We start from the raw sequence: 17,664 nt of genomic DNA on the forward strand, positions 1-17,664 counted from the left end.
TTTGGAGAAGTCATTAGCCTAGGGGTTCACATACTTTTCCCAACCAACACTGTGAATGTTTAAATTATGTATTCAATATAGACAAGAAAAATACAATAATGTGTGTGTTATTAGTTTAATCAGACTGTGTTTGTCTGTTGTTGTAACCTAGATGAAGATCAGACCAATTTATGTAGAAATCCAGGTAATTCCAAAGGGTTCACATACTTTTTCTTGCCACTGTATGTTTCCCAGGCCAATAAAGGAGATAGTGACAGAGAGAGTGAAGGAGATAGTGACAGAGAGAGTGAAGGAGATAGTGACAGAGAGGGTGACAGAGAGGGTGACAGAGAGAGTGAAGGAGATAGTGACAGAGGGTGACAGAGAGAGTGGGGCAAGTGACAGAGAGTGACAAAGCGAGTTACAGAGAGAGTGAAGGAGATAAAGAGAGTGACAGAGATAGTGACAAAGTGAGTGACAGAGAGAGTGAAGGAGATAGTGACAGAGAGAGTGAAGAAGATAGTGACCGAGAGTGACAAAGTGAGTGACAGAGAGAGTGAAGGAGATAGTGACAGAGATAGTGACAGAGACAGTGACAGAGATAATGACAAAGTAAGTGACAGAGTGACAGAGAGGGACAGAGAGTGACAGAGAGTGACAGAGAGTGACAGAGAACGTGACAGAGAGAGTGACAGAGAGAATGACAAAGAGAGTGACAGAGATAGTGACAAAATGTCAAACACCCCCCATCCCACCTTGCCTCCCCTTGTCCTGTAAGATAGTGTTCACAGAGCATACACACACACACACACACACACACACACACACACACACACACACACACACACACACACACACACACACACACACACACACACACACACACACACACACACACACACACACACACACACACACACACACACACGTTGCTCAGAGTGTCAGAGGGTTGTTGGGGAGGGTTGTTGGGGAGGGCATGCCATGTTTCTGTAAACGACAGCACAAAGTGGAGGTAATTAGCCATGAAATGTGCTCCAGGCAACGGCTTTGGGCCTGAGCCCCTCACCCCTACGGATTCAAATCACACTAACCAGGGGGAGGGAGGGAGGGAGGGAGGGAGGGAGGGAGGGAGGGAGGGAGGGAGGGAGGGGTGTGTGAAAGAGGGAGAGAGATAAAGAGAGGGAGGAGAGTCAATGTTAGGGATGCAGATAATGAGAACCAGCCAGTGAGAAAGAGAGGGAGCGGAGTCAGCCCATGACCATTATTATAAGAAGAGAGTTAACACCCCCATCACCCCATCACTTTACACCCCCAACACCCCATCACTTTACACCCCCAACACCCCATCACTTTACACCCCCATCACTTTATACCCCCAACACCCCATCACTTTACACCCCTAGCACCCCATCACTTTACACCCCCAACACCCCATCACTTTATACCCCCATCACTTTACACCCCCATCACCCCATCGCCTTACACCCCCATCACCCCATCACTTTACACCCCAACACCCCATCACTTTACACCCCCATCACTTTATACCCCCAACACCCCCATCACTTTACACCCCCAGCACCCCCAGCACCCCCATCACTTTACACCCCAACACCCCATCACTTTACCCCCCAACACTCCCATTACTTTACACTCCCATCACTTCACACCCCCAACACCCCCATCACTTTACACCCCCAACACCCATCACTTTACATCCCCAACACCCCATCAGTTTTCCTCCCTAACAGCTCTTCAACCCCCAGACGTTACTTACCTATACCCCTTCCTTTCACCCCCTCCCTTCCCCCTCTCCGTCCCATCCTCCCCTCTTCAACACACTCCCCTCTCCATAACATCCCAACCACCCCCTCCCTTCCCCCTCTCCGTCCCATCCTCCCCTCTACAACACACTCCCCTCTCCATAACATCCCCCCCCGCTCCCAACAGGGTGTTAGATGAGACCATTGAACTCCTGTTTGCTCAAGTGGAGGCCTGGCCAATTACCTCCTGTAGCTCTCTGCAGCTCTCTGAGACATTAATGACACCAATTAAGGCCCTGCAGTAAGGGTCTGGGCCATGGGGTCACACACACACACACACACACTCGTACATATATGTGTGTCCCAGCCCTACCCGCCATCCTTCCCAGGCCGTTCACAGCTTGGTTTTCACATGGGAGTCCAAACACACAGACATGCTGTGAAACACACACCTGCCCCACATTCAAGCCACATCGGCTAGAGATCCATACACAACACTTCACAGTGTATGAAGGAAGACTACCAAAGGGTGTGAGGGTGTGTACACTAGTCCAGTACAGTCATATTCCCCATGAATGTAGATCAGGGTCTCTAGCTGACAGAGTGAGAGAGACAGACGGAGAGAGAAAGAGACAGAGAGAGAGAGAGGATAGAGAGAGAAAGACAGAGAGAGACAGAGAGAGAGACAGAGAGAGAGACAGATGGAGAGAGAGACAGAGAGAGAGAGAGGATAGAGAGAGACAGATGGAGAGAGAAAGAGACAGAGAGAGAGAGAGGATAGAGAGAGACAGATGGAGAGAGACAGAGAGAGAGACAGATGGAGAGAGAGACAGAGAGAGAGAGAGACAGAGAGAGAGACAGAGAGAGAGAGACAGATGGAGAGAGAGACAGAGAGAGAGACAGAGAGAGAGACAGATGGAGAGAGAGACAGAGAGAGAGATGATAGAGAGGCGACATCAGAGACCACTCACCCATAATGAGGAATCACTAGAGATAGGCAGACACACACACTACTTTCTGCCAATGTTAGAGAGAGGGGAAGAGAAACAGACTGACATATCTCTTCTTTGGCTCTAAACTCTCCACATTAACACAGCTGCCAAGCTGGGCTGGGGTCCACAACCCGTCCCTCCTCTCCCTCCATCCCTCCCTGCCTCTCTCCCTCCATCCCTCCCTCCCTCTCTCCCTGCCTCTCTCCCTTCATCCCTCCCTCTCTCCCTCCATCCCTCCCTGCCTCTCTCCCTGCATCTCTCCATCCCTCTCTCCCTCCATCCCTCCCTCTCTCCCTCCCTCTCTCCCTCCCTGCCTCTCTCCCTTCATCCCTCCCTGCCTCTCTCCCTCATCCCTCCCTGTCTCTCTCCCTTCATCCCTCCCTCCCTCCCTCTCTCCCTCCATCCATCCCTCCCTGCCTCTCTCCCTGCATCTCTCTATCCCTCTCTCCCTCCCCTCTCTCCCTCCCGCCCTCTCTCCCTCTATCCCTCCCTGCATCTCTCCATCCCTCTCTCCCTCCATCCCTCCCTCTCTCCCTTCATTCCTCCCTGCATCTCTCCATCCCTCCCTCCCTCCCTCTCTCCCTCCATCCCTCCCTGCATCTCTCTATCCCTCTCTCCCTCCCTCCCTCCCTCCCTCCATCCCTCCCTGCATCTCTCCATCCCTCTCTCCTTCCATCCCTCCCTCTCTCCCTTCATCCCTCCCTGCATCTCTCTATCCCTCTCTCCCTCCATCCCTCCCTGCATCTCTCCATCCCTTCCTCCCTCCCTGCCTCCCTCCCTCTCTCCCTCCATCCCTCCCTGCCTCCCTCTCTCCCTCCATCCCTCCCTGCATCTCTCCATCCCTCTCTCCCTCCATCCCTCCCTCCCTCCCCCCTCTCCCTTCATCCCTCCCTGCATCTCTCCATCCCTCCCTCTCTCTCTTTCTCCATCCCTCCCTCTCTCTCTCTCCCTCCCTGCATCTCTCCCTCCCTCCCTCCCTCCCTCTTCTACCCTCCCTGCATCTCTTATTTCTCTCTCTCTCCCTCCCTCCTCTCTCTCTCCCTTCATCCCTCCCTGCATCTCTCCATCCCTCTCTCTCTCTCTCTCTCTCCATCCCTCCCTCCCTCTCTCCCTTCATCCCTCCCTGCATCTCTCCATCCCTCCCAACAGAAGAGACCAAAACAAGTCAAACTAATCAGAAAAGCATAATGTAAAGTCTGTGTAGTAACGTCTGTATTTCCTCTCTAGTTCAGCTAGTGAGCTGTGGTGGTCTTCAGAGTGGGGTTTGAACCAGGCTCACACACTGCTGTTGGGGCTTGTTGGGAGGCACACACACACACACACACACACACACACACACACACACACACACACACACACACACACACACACACACACACACACACACACACACACACACACACACACACACTCAGCATAAATGTAGAAACTACTAGATTGTCTTCCTCTGGCGAATGAGGAAGAGGTTGCAGGACTTAAGACAATTGATTCAAATATTGAAGCTCTTGAAATAATCATTATTACAGTAGAATCAGGTGTGTTAGCGCTGGGTCGGAACAAAAGCCTGCACAGTGCTCCCCAGGTTTTTCCCTGTAATGTAGTCAAAACAGATCAGGGTGGAGTAGTCCTCTACTGCCTCTGGTCTGCTGCCAGAAGCTTCCGTTCAGTTCTGCTTTTAAGAGGTTTTGTCCAGTGTCCCACCACAGATGTGTCTCTGTTCAAAACTCTACTACACAAATAGAAGCTGATTGACTGATTGATGTTTACCTTCGGAACCTGCGGAACACCTACTGAACATTCCTGAACATTCCAGAACCGACTCAGTGCTGCTCTGCTCACCCACCTGACCCAGTCTGCTCCCCAGTGGAGGGTTGACAGATATAGGGCTGGGAGTGGGGGTGTGAACACACACACACACACACACACACACACACACACACACACACACACACACACACACACACACACACACACACACACACACACACACACACACACAGTGAAAGGAGAGAAGTAGTGGGAAAGTAGTCAATTGTCAAACTTGTGTAAAAGTAAAGATACCTTAATAGAAAATGACTCGGGGTAAAAGTCCCCAGTAAAATACTACTTGAGTAAAGGTCTAAAAGTATTTGGTTTTAAATAAGTATCAAAAGTAAATGTAATTGCTAAAATATACTTATTATCAAAAGTAAAAGTATAAATAATTTAAAAATCCTTATATGAAGGGAAGCAGACATCACCATTTTTATTTTATATTACTTATTACAGATAGACAGGGGCACACTCCAACACTCAGACATCATTTACAGATAGACAGGGGCACACTCCAACACTCAGACATCATTTACAGATAGACAGGGGCACACTCCAACACTCAGACATCATTTACAGATAGACAGAGGCACACTCCAACACTCAGACATCATTTACAGATAGACAGGGGCACACTCCAACACTCAGACATCATTTACAGATAGACAGAGGCACACTCCAACACTCAGACATCATTTACAGATAGACAGGGGCACACTCCAACACTCAGACATCATTTATAGATAGACAGGGGCACACTCCAACACTCAGACATCATTTACAGATAGACAGGGACACACTCCAACACTCAGACATCATTTACAGATAGACAGGGGCACACTCCAACACTCAGACATCATTTACAGATAGACAGGGGAACAATCCAACACTCAGACATAATTTACAGATAGACAGGGACACACTCCAACACTCAGACATCATTTACAGATAGACAGGGGCACACTCCAACACTCAGACATCATTTACAGATAGACAGGGGCACACTCCAACACTCAGACATCATTTACAGATAGACAGGGACACACTCCAACACTCAGACATCATTTACAGATAGACAGGGGCACACTCCAACACTCAGACATCATTTACAGATAGACAGGGGCACACTCCAACACTCAGACATCATTTACAGATAGACAGGGGCACACGCCAACACTCAGACATCATTTACAGATAGACAGGGACACACTCCAACACTCAGACATCATTTACAGATAGACAGGGGCACACTCCAACACTCAGACATCATTTACAGATAGACAGGGGCACACTCCAACACTCAGACATCATTTACAGATAGACAGAGGCACACTCCAACACTCAGACATCATTTACAGATAGACAGGGGCACATTCCAACACTCAGACATCATTTACAGATAGACAGGGGCACACTCCAACACTCAGACATCATTTACAGATAGACAGAAGCACACTCCAACACTCAGACATCATTTACAGATAGACAGGGGCACACGCCAACACTCAGACATCATTTACAGATAGACAGGGGCACACGCCAACACTCAGACATCATTTACAGATAGACAGGGGCACATTCCAACACTCAGACATCATTTACAGATAGACAGGGGCACATTCCAACACTCAGACATAATTTACAGATAGACAGGGGCACACTCCAACACTCAGACATCATTTACAGATAGACAGGGGCACACTCCAACACTCAGACATCATTTAGAAATGAAGCATGTGTGTTTAGTGAGTCCACCAGATCAGAGGCAGTAGGGATGACCAGGGATGTTCTCTGTTTAGTGAGTCCGCCAGATCAGAGGCAGCAGGGATGACCAGGGATGTTCTCTGTTTAGTGAGTCTGCCAGATCAGAGACAGTAGGGATGACCAGGGATGTTCTCTGTTTAGTGATTCTGCCAGATCAGAGGCAGTAGGGATGACCAGGGATGTTCTCTGTTTAGTGAGTCCACCAGATCAGAGGCAGCAGGGATGACCAGGGATGTTCTCTGTTTAGTGAGTCCACCAGATCAGAGACAGTAGGGATGACCAGGGATGTTCTCTGTTTAGTGATTCTGCCAGATCAGAGGCAGTAGGGATGACCAGGGATGTTCTCTGTTTAGTGAGTCTGCCAGATCAGAGGCAGTAGGGATGACCAGGGATGTTCTCTGTTTAGTGAGTCTGCCAGATCAGAGGCAGTAGGGATGACCAGGGATGTTCTCTGTTTAGTGAGTCTGCCAGATCAGAGGCAGTAGGGATGACCAGGGATGTTCTCTGTTTAGTGATTCTGCCAGATCAGAGACAGTAGGGATGACCAGGGATGTTCTCTGTTTAGTGATTCTGCCAGATCAGAGGCAGTAGGGATGACCAGGGATGTTCTCTGTTTAGTGATTCTGCCAGATCAGATGCAGTAGGGATGACCAGGGATGTTCTCTGTTTAGTGAGTCCACCAGATCAGAGACAGTAGGGATGACCAGGGATGTTCTCTGTTTAGTGAGTCCACCAGATCAGAGACAGTAGGGATGACCAGGGATGTTCTCTGTTTAGTGATTCTGCCAGATCAGAGACAGTAGGGATGACCAGGGATGTTCTCTGTTTAGTGATTCTGCCAGATCAGAGGCAGTAGGGATGACCAGGGATGTTCTCTGTTTAGTGATTCTGCCAGATCAGAGACAGTAGGGATGACCAGGGATGTTCTCTGTTTAGTGAGTCTGCCAGATCAGAGACAGTAGGGATGACCAGGGATGTTCTCTGTTTAGTGATTCTGCCAGATCAGAGGCAGTAGGGATGACCAGGGATGTTCTCTGTTTAGTGATTCTGCCAGATCAGAGGCAGTAGGGATGACCAGGGATGTTCTCTGTTTAGTGAGTCCACCAGATCAGAGGCAGTAGGGATGACCAGGGATGTTCTCTTGATAAGTACGTGAATTTCACAATTTTCCTGTCCTGCTGAGCATTCAAAATGTAACAAGTACTGTTGGGTGTCAGGGAAAATGTATGGAGTAAAAAGTACATTATTTTCTTTAGGAATGTAGTGAAGTAAAAGTAAAAGTCGTCAAAATAGTACAGTAAAGTACAGACACCAAAAAAATTAACTACTTAAGTAGTACTTTAAAGTATTTGTACTTAAGTACTTTACACCACTGAAGGAGAGCGATGAGAGATGGGAGAGGGACTTCCTTTAATGGAGGGACAGGTGTGACTGGGGGCTGTTCATTAGTGTTCATTCAGGTTCTTTGTGTGGTGTCTGGTCCCCTACCATCACACAACCTTTTAATAAGAACCATCACACATCTATCACAGTGTTGTTAAGTATAGAGAGAAAGCTCACAGTAGACAGTGATGTCAGTTAGAGAGAGAAAGCTCACAGTAGACAGTGATGTCAGTTAGAGAGAGAAAGCTCACAGTAGACAGTGATGTCAGTTAGAGAGAGAAAGCTCACAGTAGACAGTGATGTCAGTTAGAGAGAGAAAGCTCACAGTAGACAGTGATGTCAGTTAGAGAGAGAAAGCTCACAGTAGACAGTGATGTCAGTTAGAGAGAGAAAGCTCACAGTAGACAGTGATGTCAGTTAGAGAGAGAAAGCTCACAGTAGACAGTGATGTCAGTTAGAGAGAGAAAGCTCACAGTAGACAGTGATGTCAGTTAGATAGAGAAAGCTCACAGTAGACAGGGATGTCAGTTAGAGAGAGAAAGCTCACAGTAGATATTTTTGGTAGGTAATTAGAGCAGGTGAGAATTAAGGCGTCAGGATGCTTCAGTTCGGCTGGCAACTAGCCGATGTCAAACTGAGAGGAGACATTACTGTGTGCTGAGAGGAGACATAACTGTGTGCTGAGAGGAGACATTACTGTGTGCTGAGAGGAGACATTACTGTGTGCTGAGAGGAGACATTACTGTGTGCTGAGAGGAGACATTACTGTGTGCTGAGAGGAGACATTACTGTGTGCTGAGAGGAGACATTACTGTGTGCTGAGAGGAGACATTACTGTGTGCTGAGAGGAGACATTACTGTGTGCTGAGAGGAGACATTACTGTGTGCTGAGAGGAGACATTACTGTGTGCTGAGAGGAGACATTACTGTGTGCTGAGAGGAGATATTACTGTGTGCTGAGAGGAGACATTACTGTGTGCTGAGAGGAGACATTACTGTGTGCTGAGAGGAGACATTACTGTGTGCTGAGAGGAGACATTACTGTGTGCTGAGAGGAGACATTACTGTGTGCTGAGAGGAGACATTACTGTGTACTGAGAGGAGACATTACTGTGTGCTGAGAGGAGACATTACTGTGTGCTGAGAGGAGACATAACTGTGTGCTGAGAGGAGACATTACTGTGTGCTGAGAGGAGACATTACTGTGTGCTGAGAGGAGACATTACTGTGTGCTGAGAGGAGACATTACTGTGTGCTGAGAGGAGACATTACTGTGTGCTTGGTGCTTGGAGCTTATATCCTCTAATGGTGATAAAACCTTATGGGCTTTAGTCTTATCATTCCTATCAGAGAGAATAACCACTGTTGTAGGAGTGTGTGTGTGTGTGTGTGTGTGTGTGTGTGTGTGTGTGTGTGTGTGTGTGTGTGAGGCGGTCTGTGCTCCGTGCACCAGGTCCAGGTGTGCTGTTGACGTTTTTATCAGGACTGAATCAGCTATAGAGAGGTTTCCCAGAGCTACCTCTGCTACAGTTACTGAACACACACACACACACCCCTTCTCATTCTCTACATCTACACACATAACCGCACTTTCATTACATGCATCAATGTTTAAATCAACTCCACTACTTCTACATTCATCTACCATAACACACACACACACACACACACACACACACACACACACACACACACACACACACACACACACACACACACACACACACACACACACACACACACACACACACACACACACGTGCACACGTACACACACACACGTGCACACACACACACAGCACACACACACACACACACACACACACACACACACACACACACACACACACACACACACACACACACACACACACACACACACACACACACACACACACACACACACACACACACAGTGACAGCGTAAATCAAATGTCCTAATGTGACTGACCACACAACCACACACTGCACCCTGTGGTCTCAATGACATCAGTCCATAACCAATATCCAACGGGTCAGACATGACTCCCACTCTACAACCCCCCCTTGAATACCAGAGGTCACATCAAACCTGTCATCCCAACATGACCTGGAATCAGTCCAGGCTACACCACTTAACTGGTAATGGGGGGGGGGAGTGAAGGAGAGGAGGATAGAAGGAGAGGAGAAGAGAAGGAGAGAAGAAGAGGAGAGAAGAGAAAGAGTGAAGGAGAGAGGGAGAGGAGAAGAGGAGATAAGGAAAAAGGAGAGATGAAGAGAAAAAGAGTTGGGAGAGAGAGAGAGAGAGAGAGGAGAGGAGAGAGGGAGAGAATAGAAAGAGAGTAGGAGAGAGAGAAGGGAGAGAAGAGAGAGTAGGAGAGAGAGAGAAAGGAGAGGAGAGAGGGAGAGAAGAGAGAGTAGAGAGAGAGAGAGAGAGAGAGAGAGGAGAGGAGAGAGGGAGAGAATAGAAAGAGAGTAGGAGAGAGAGAGGAGAGAGGGAGAGGAGAGAGAGTAGGAGAGAGAGAGGAGAGAGGGAGAGAAGAGCGAGAGAGAGTAGGAGAGAGAGAGAGAGAGAGAGGAGAGGAGAGACAGAGAGAGAGAGAGAGAGAGAGAGGAGAGGAGAGACAGAGAGAGAGAGATAGAGAGAGAGAGAGACAGACATTAACAAGGACAGAACGACACCAGATATATACGGTTCTCACCTGCCAATCTCTGCTCTGGAGACACGCACGCACTTTTGAACACACACTCTCTCTCTGAGGGCTGTGTGTAAACTAAGGTCCTGAAGGTTAAGAGGGTGGCCTCTATTGTTCAAGGTGCAGGTTTTGAAAATGCTGGGCTCTGATTGGCTGCTGGGGGGGGGGTTGGGAATTCAACCCAGGATCCTCTGTGACAGGGTTGTAACCCCTCTCTGCTCCTAACAATGGGACTCACCACAATGGGGTCTGGGTCTCATATAGCGCCCCAGCGCAGTGTCTGAGTGTGTGTGTCTGAGTGTGTGTGTGTGTGTGTGTTAGAGATCGACCGATTATGATTTTTTTTTTACGCTACCGATACCGATTATTTGATGTCCCAAAAACCCCGCTACCGATTAATCGGCCGATTTATTTATTTGTAATAATGATAATTACAACAATAATGAATGAACACTTAACTTAACATAATACATAAAGACTATCAATTTAGCCTCAAATAAATAATGAAACATGTTCAATTTGGTTAAAATAATGCAAAAACAAAGTGTTGGAGAAGAAAGTAACAGTGCAATATGTGCCATGTAAGAAAGCTAACGTTTAAGTTCCTTGCTCAGAACATGAGAACATATGAAAGCTGGTGGTTCCTTTTAACATGAGTCTTCAATATTCCCAGGTAAGAAGTTTTAGGTTGTAGTTATTATAGGAATTATAGGACTATTTCTCTCTATACGATTTGTATTTCATATACCTTTGACTATTGGAAGTTCTAATAGGCACTTTAGTATTGCCAGTGTAACAGTATATCTTCCGTCCCTCTCCTCGCTCCTACCTGGGCTCGAACCAGGAACACATCGACAACAGCCACCCTCGAAGCAGCGTTACCCATGTAGAGCAAGGGGAACAACTACTCCAAGTCTCAGAGCGAGCGATATTTGAAACGTTATTAGCGTGCACCCCGCTAACTAGCTAGCCATTTCACATCAGTTACACCAGCCTAATCTCAGGGCTTGAAGTCATAAACAGCTCAATGCTTGAAGCACAGCGAAGAGCTGCTGGCAAACGCACAAAGGTGCTGTTTGAATGAATGCTTACGAGCTGCTGCTGCCTACCACCGCTCAGTCAGACTGCTCTATCAAATATCAAATCATAGAATTAATTATAACATAATAACACACAGAAATATGAGCCTTTGGTCATTAATATGGTCGAATCCGGAAACTACCATTTCGAAAACGAAACGTTTATTCTTTCAGTGAAATACGGAACCGTTCCGTATTTTATCTAACGGGTGGCATCCCTAAGTCTAAATATTCCTGTTACATTGTACAATCTTCAATGTTATGTCATAATTATGTACAATTCTGGCAAATTAATTACGGCCTTTGTTAGGAATAAATGGACTTCACACAGTTTGCAATGAGCCAGGCGGCCCAAACTGCTGCATATACCCTGACTGCTTGCACGGAACGCAAGAGAAGTGACACAATTTCCTTAGTTATAAGAAATTCATGTTAGCAGGCAATATTAACTAAATATGCAGGTTTAAAAATATATACTTGTGTATTGATTTTAAGAAAGGCATTGATGTTTATGGTTAGGTACACATTGGTGCAACGACAGTGCTTTTTTCGCGAATGCGCTTGTTAAATCACCCGTTTGTCAAAGTAGGCTGTGATTCAATGAAAATTAACAGGCACCGCATCGATCATATGCAACGCAGGACAAGCTAGATAAACTAGTAATATCATCAACCATGTGTAGTTAACTAGTGATTATGTTAAGATTGATAGTTTTTTATAAGATAAGTTTAATGCTAGCTAGCAACTTACCTTGGCTTCTTGCTGCCCTCGCGTAACAGGTAGTCAGCCTGCCATGCAGGCTCCTCGTGGAGTGCAATGTAAGGCAGGTGGTTAGAGCGTTGGACTAGTAACCGGAAAAATGAATCCCCGAGGTGACAAGGTAAAAATCTGTTGTTCTGCCCCTGAACAAGGCAGTTAACCCACTGTTCCTAGGCCGTCATTGAAAATAAGAATGTGTTTTTAATCTGACTTGCCTAGTTAAATAAAGGTGTAAAAAAAAATATTATAATAATTTACAAAATCGGTGTCCAAAAATAACGATTACCGATTGTTATAAAAACTTGAAATCGGCCCTAATTAATCGGCCATTCCGATTAATCGGTCAACCTCTAGTGTGTGTGTGTTTGTACACAGGTGGAGCACAGTGTGAGAGAGTAGTACAGGGTCAGACCTCCTTACCACCACAGGTGGTACATGTTCAAACCCTGGGGATCGATGTGTGTGTGTCTCTCTGGTGTGTGTGTGTGTGTGTGTGTGTGTGTGTGTGTGTGTGTGTGTGTGTGTGTGTGTGTGTGTGTGTGTGTGTGTGTGTGCGTGTGTGCGTGTGTGTGTGTGTGTGTAAAATGTATTATATGATATCTAACAGTATGACTCAGTAAATGGTTACCCCTAGTGATATAGATATCTTTTAGGTCCGGTCTGGTCTGGTCCGGTTTGGTCCTGGTCAGCTTGTTTTTTCTAATGTAGAGGACTGCCGTATCCGTCAGTGTTGTAGACCTGCCGGTCTGTAGAAAGTTTTGATTGATAATTCCATTTGAATCCCTGATATATAACAAACACATAGACCAATATGGGATGGAGAATATGCAGGCAACCAATCTTTTTCAGTTATGTGAATATTTTATTTTACAATGTAATTAAATCTCTTTGGCTTCAGAAGACAATTCTCAGCCCTTTCTACTGACGGAACTCATCCCTTATCTTCATGGAGTCACAGAAACATTTTAATAGGCTTTATTCATATACACATTGCATAGTCTAATCATGGGTCTTATGTGAGGAACACATATAATATGCATATATGACAAATATTACTTCAATACGTGTGTGTGTGTGTGTGTGTGTGTGTGTGTGTGTGTGTGTGTGTGTGTGTGTGTGTGTGTGTGTGTGTGTGTGTGTGTGTCCGTGTGCATGTCACAGAGTCCTCAGCACTTAGGGAGCCAACCTAGGCCCTATTTACAAACTCACCGAGTTCTCATTGACCCCATTGACATTTTCCTAAGAGGCTTCTCTATAACCGCCCTGAGGGGACACTGCAGTCAAACTAAGATATTTGAACTGTTTTCTGAGTGTGTACTGGGAACATACTGAGAACACACTGGGAAGGGGAAGTTCACAGTCGTCCTCTCTGACACTACTACGATAATACTCATCCATCTGTCCCCTAAGGCAAACTACGATCCATCAGAGTCCTTAACTATTCTATAAGTATATACTTCTTGAAAGACACCAGTTTTAACCCGTCTGGTTATTCACTGGCACGTTTGGTAAAAGACACCATGTCTTTCCTAACGCACATTGTTTTAACCATTCTGTGAGTATATTCCTTGCGGGAAGTTCACATTAGTTAATAATACTAAAGAAGAAAGGCTCTAGTAGGATTTCCCCTAATGTTGGAAATGTTGACAGCATGGTCCTTTCAGCTCTCTGCTATCTGAGACCAATATCTACTCTGAGGTAATATAGAGAGACTCAGGTCTACTCTGAGGTAATATAGAGAGACTCAGGTCTACTCTGAGGTAATATAGACAGACTCAGGTCTACTCTGAGGTAATATAGAGAGACTCAGGTCTACTCTGAGGTAATATAGAGAGACTCAGGTCTACTCTGAGGTAATATAGAGAGACTCAGGTCTACTCTGAGGTAATACAGAGAGACTCAGGTCTACTCTGAGGTAATACAGAGAGACTCAGGTCTACTCTGAGGTAATATAGAGAGACTCAGGTCTGCTCTGAGGTAATATAGAGACAGACTCAGGTCTACTCTGAGGTAATATAGACAGACTCAGGTCTACTCTGAGGTAATATAGAGAGACTCAGGTCTACTCTGAGGTAATATAGACAGACTCAGGTCTACTCTGAGGTAATATAGAGAGACTCAGGTCTACTCTGAGGTAATATAGAGAGACTCAGGTCTACTCTGAGGTAATATAGAGAGACTCAGGTCTACTCTGAGGTAATATAGAGAGACTCAGGTCTACTCTGAGGTAATACAGAGAGACTCAGGTCTACTCTGAGGTAATACAGAGAGACTCAGGTCTACTCTGAGGTAATATAGAGAGACTCAGGTCTACTCTGAGGTAATACAGAGAGACTCAGGTCTACTCTGAGGTAATATAGAGAGACTCAGGTCTACTTCCTCTACTCACTAGAATCTGACGGTTAATTATATTTTCTGTTGGATGATATCAAGATATGAGTCAGGGGTGATAAGAGAGGAGATTAAAATTAATTAAACTTCAGAAATTAAATTAATTCATATTCTGATCATTCTGGCTATGAAAGTGAAATTTCCTTCATATAATTTAACAGAGATAACTTATGTGAGTGAAATATAAAAGCAAACAGTCCGTTTCCGTTGCCTTTGGAAATTAAAATGTAAAAGATGGATAAGTAATTACCCAATAATTACTACAGTGTTGCAAATTCCTATAACGGGAAAATAGACCTACTCAAGTTGGATAGAAAATATATATTGTACTCATCAATTTAATGTGATTTCATTCAGATTTTTGATAAGATTGTTTTTCATTAACACAAGGGCTAATAATTATATTGGCAACATTCTATTTTGGGGCGTAACTCGATAATCTCATAACTGATAATCGTAGTTTGTGTGTTTTGGTTTAAAACCGTTTTGACAGTGTTAGACTGGTGTGAACAACTACAGCGAGAGTAGCGCAGTTACTGTGTCTGTCGCACACTGGCCTATAACGCTTTCTGATCCGGTAGGCCTAAAACAACCCGAAAATAATATAAACAAGTATAGAAGATGACAGTGTAAATACATTACAATATAATAGAATATAATAGACCACCAACTCCTCTGCGTAAACTGCACAGCAGACCATATTAGCGGTCTAAATCAATTTAGTGACACGTGAGATAAATTGAATGGCTGAAATTAGCTGTTGCTGACACAGCCGCTTACAAAGCATTTCAACTATTTCATGGATTCATTCATTTGTCGAACTAAACTATAAGCGACCTAAATGTCAGAGGTCAAACTCGACCACTAACTAATTAGACCCATTGACCTAAAATGGAAATGACCTAAACCCTCACCTACAACAACATTCAAATGAACAAAGTAATTCAAACTTCAGCCTAATAATGAAGATTTCATAATTTAAAACGAGAAAAAATAGACATATATACACAAGCAAGTTTTTCTACACGTCGGAAAGAAAACTATTCCAACAGAAAATCCAGTTTTCTTGAACACATATAGTCTCCATTTTGACCACAGCCACGGAGTTCATTTAGAACAGTTAGCCGGGTTTGCAGATATAGGCCTACAGCACGTCCACAAACTCCACATTCAGCAAGGAGTTTAATTAACCCAAAGTTGTGTCAAATAAAATAACTGGATCAAAACGTCAACTCTGCGACTCTCGGGGAGGCTATTTTGAAAACTTCTAGAAGTGAAATGAAGCGTGCACAATGGGGAGAGTTTATGCTGATAGAAAAGCGCATTAATTCCCTAGTTGAAAAGTAACCATAAACATTCATTACAGTCCGTGGCAAGATATAAAATAATGTGTCCTTACTTGTATCGTTTAGTTGCACGACCGTTTCCCCCTGAGCGTTCGGCGGTCCAAACCGTTCTCCAGAGTTCCGGTTCCAGAACGAAGTCTCTTCGTTGAGAGAACAACTCTGAACGACAGATTATACAACTATGAGTTTTCCCCGAAAAACAGACAAATTCCACCTCCGTTAAATTACACTTGGCACGGGAGTTCCTTTTGTCGTTGACTCATTTCGCAACAAGTTCCACAGAAAAGTGTTTCGGTCCGATCCAAAAGAACCCGCTCAGTTCGCTCCTCCGTGTCGGATATCGGTCTTAGCTCTCCTGTTCACGGCGGCGGGGACAGTTGTTTGCTCCGCTGGCATAGCAAGCATAGCAATAAGAAACAGGTGTACAATACAAATTATTTCAAGATGAGTTGCTCCGTCTCCAAACGATTACGCAGCGTCTCTGTTTCACGCAAAATAAACAAACGCGAAGTATTCCAGTTAGTGAGATGACAGAAGCTGCTCCGGACAGAGCGTGAAACAAAAGAAAATATGAACTACGGGATGATGCCTCCACTTTTAGCAGCCGACCCCAGCCTGCTTACAAACGAACGAACGCCAGTCACACTCAAGAAGGGAAAGTTTCACAGTAGCAACACCATCAGAGCCTGAGGATATCCAGATATGTATTGTTCCCCTTCAAGTATGCATTCCTTTAATAAAGCCCCAGCCCCCTGTAAACTCCAGTCCCCGGCGGCGCGAGCCGTGTGACAGGCAGAGCTGGGTTGAAGTCTCGCACGGGGCGTCCGGTAGCGGTGTAGTTTAAGTTAGCGGCAGAGAGCGGATAGACTTCCACAGTCCTCTAGTCGATGTTCGAGTTTAGAGAGAGTGAGTTGGGAGAGTTTCGCCCATGCGCCTGCCCTCTTCACATAGCTGTCTTCGGAGCGGGGTAATAAAGTAGCGGGAGGGGATATCCCACAGCACCCCAGCAACTCCCACAGGACTGGACAGGAGGACTGGACTGGAGGACAGGACAGGAGGATGGACTGGAGGACTGGACAGGAGGACAGCGCGCACAGACACAGACAGAACAAGTGTTGATTGACAGCCATCACCAAGGCCGGGTTTTTTGAGATGCTGCGCATTTGTCATGTTTGTCTGAAAACTGTTTCAGAGTTACTATAGTACTATAGAGTGATCAGAACACTGCTAATTTTAGAATAAAACCTAGAGATAGTTTAATGCTACATTTTTAGCTTGTTTGATCATTTCCTTTAGTATTAAATCCATAGCAACCACTGAGTTTTAAAGTTTTATTTGAAATATGTCCAATGCAACATCTACCACTTGTATTATAAGTCTATTAACAAATATTACATTGAGATGAGCGTAACCGGCCTTCACACAACACCCCATAATGTCAGAATGGAATCATGTTTTTACAAATGTTTACAAATTAATAAAAATGAAAAGCTGAAATGTTTTGACTCCATAGGTTTTAACTCCTTTGTTATGGTAAGGAGCATAAATCAGTTCAGGAGTAAAAATGTGCTCAACAACACTCTGTGTGCAATAATAGTGTTTAACATGATCTTTTTTCTCATGATTTTTGAATGACTACCTCATCTCTATACTCCACCATACAATTATCTCTGTAAGGTCCCTCAGTCGAGCAGTGGATTTCAAACACAGTCTCAACCACT

The 17,664-nt window shown here is 45.3% G+C and overlaps 1 protein-coding gene across 1 annotated transcript in view; it reads right to left on the bottom strand.

Moving 5' to 3' along the window:
- The window catches only part of wnt5b (wingless-type MMTV integration site family, member 5b), a 206,642-nt gene extending 189,760 nt beyond the window's left edge, over positions 1 to 16,882 (bottom strand). Inside the window, exon 1 of the mRNA XM_045700259.1 lies at positions 15,997 to 16,882. The gene's annotated coding sequence lies outside the window, so the exon portion shown is untranslated. The remainder of the gene's footprint in view (positions 1 to 15,996) is intronic.
- Between the last annotated feature and the right edge of the window lie 782 nt (positions 16,883 to 17,664).

Source organism: Salmo salar, chromosome ssa17, assembly GCF_905237065.1.
Source record: "Salmo salar chromosome ssa17, Ssal_v3.1, whole genome shotgun sequence".
Taxonomy (NCBI): Eukaryota; Metazoa; Chordata; class Actinopteri; order Salmoniformes; family Salmonidae; genus Salmo; species Salmo salar.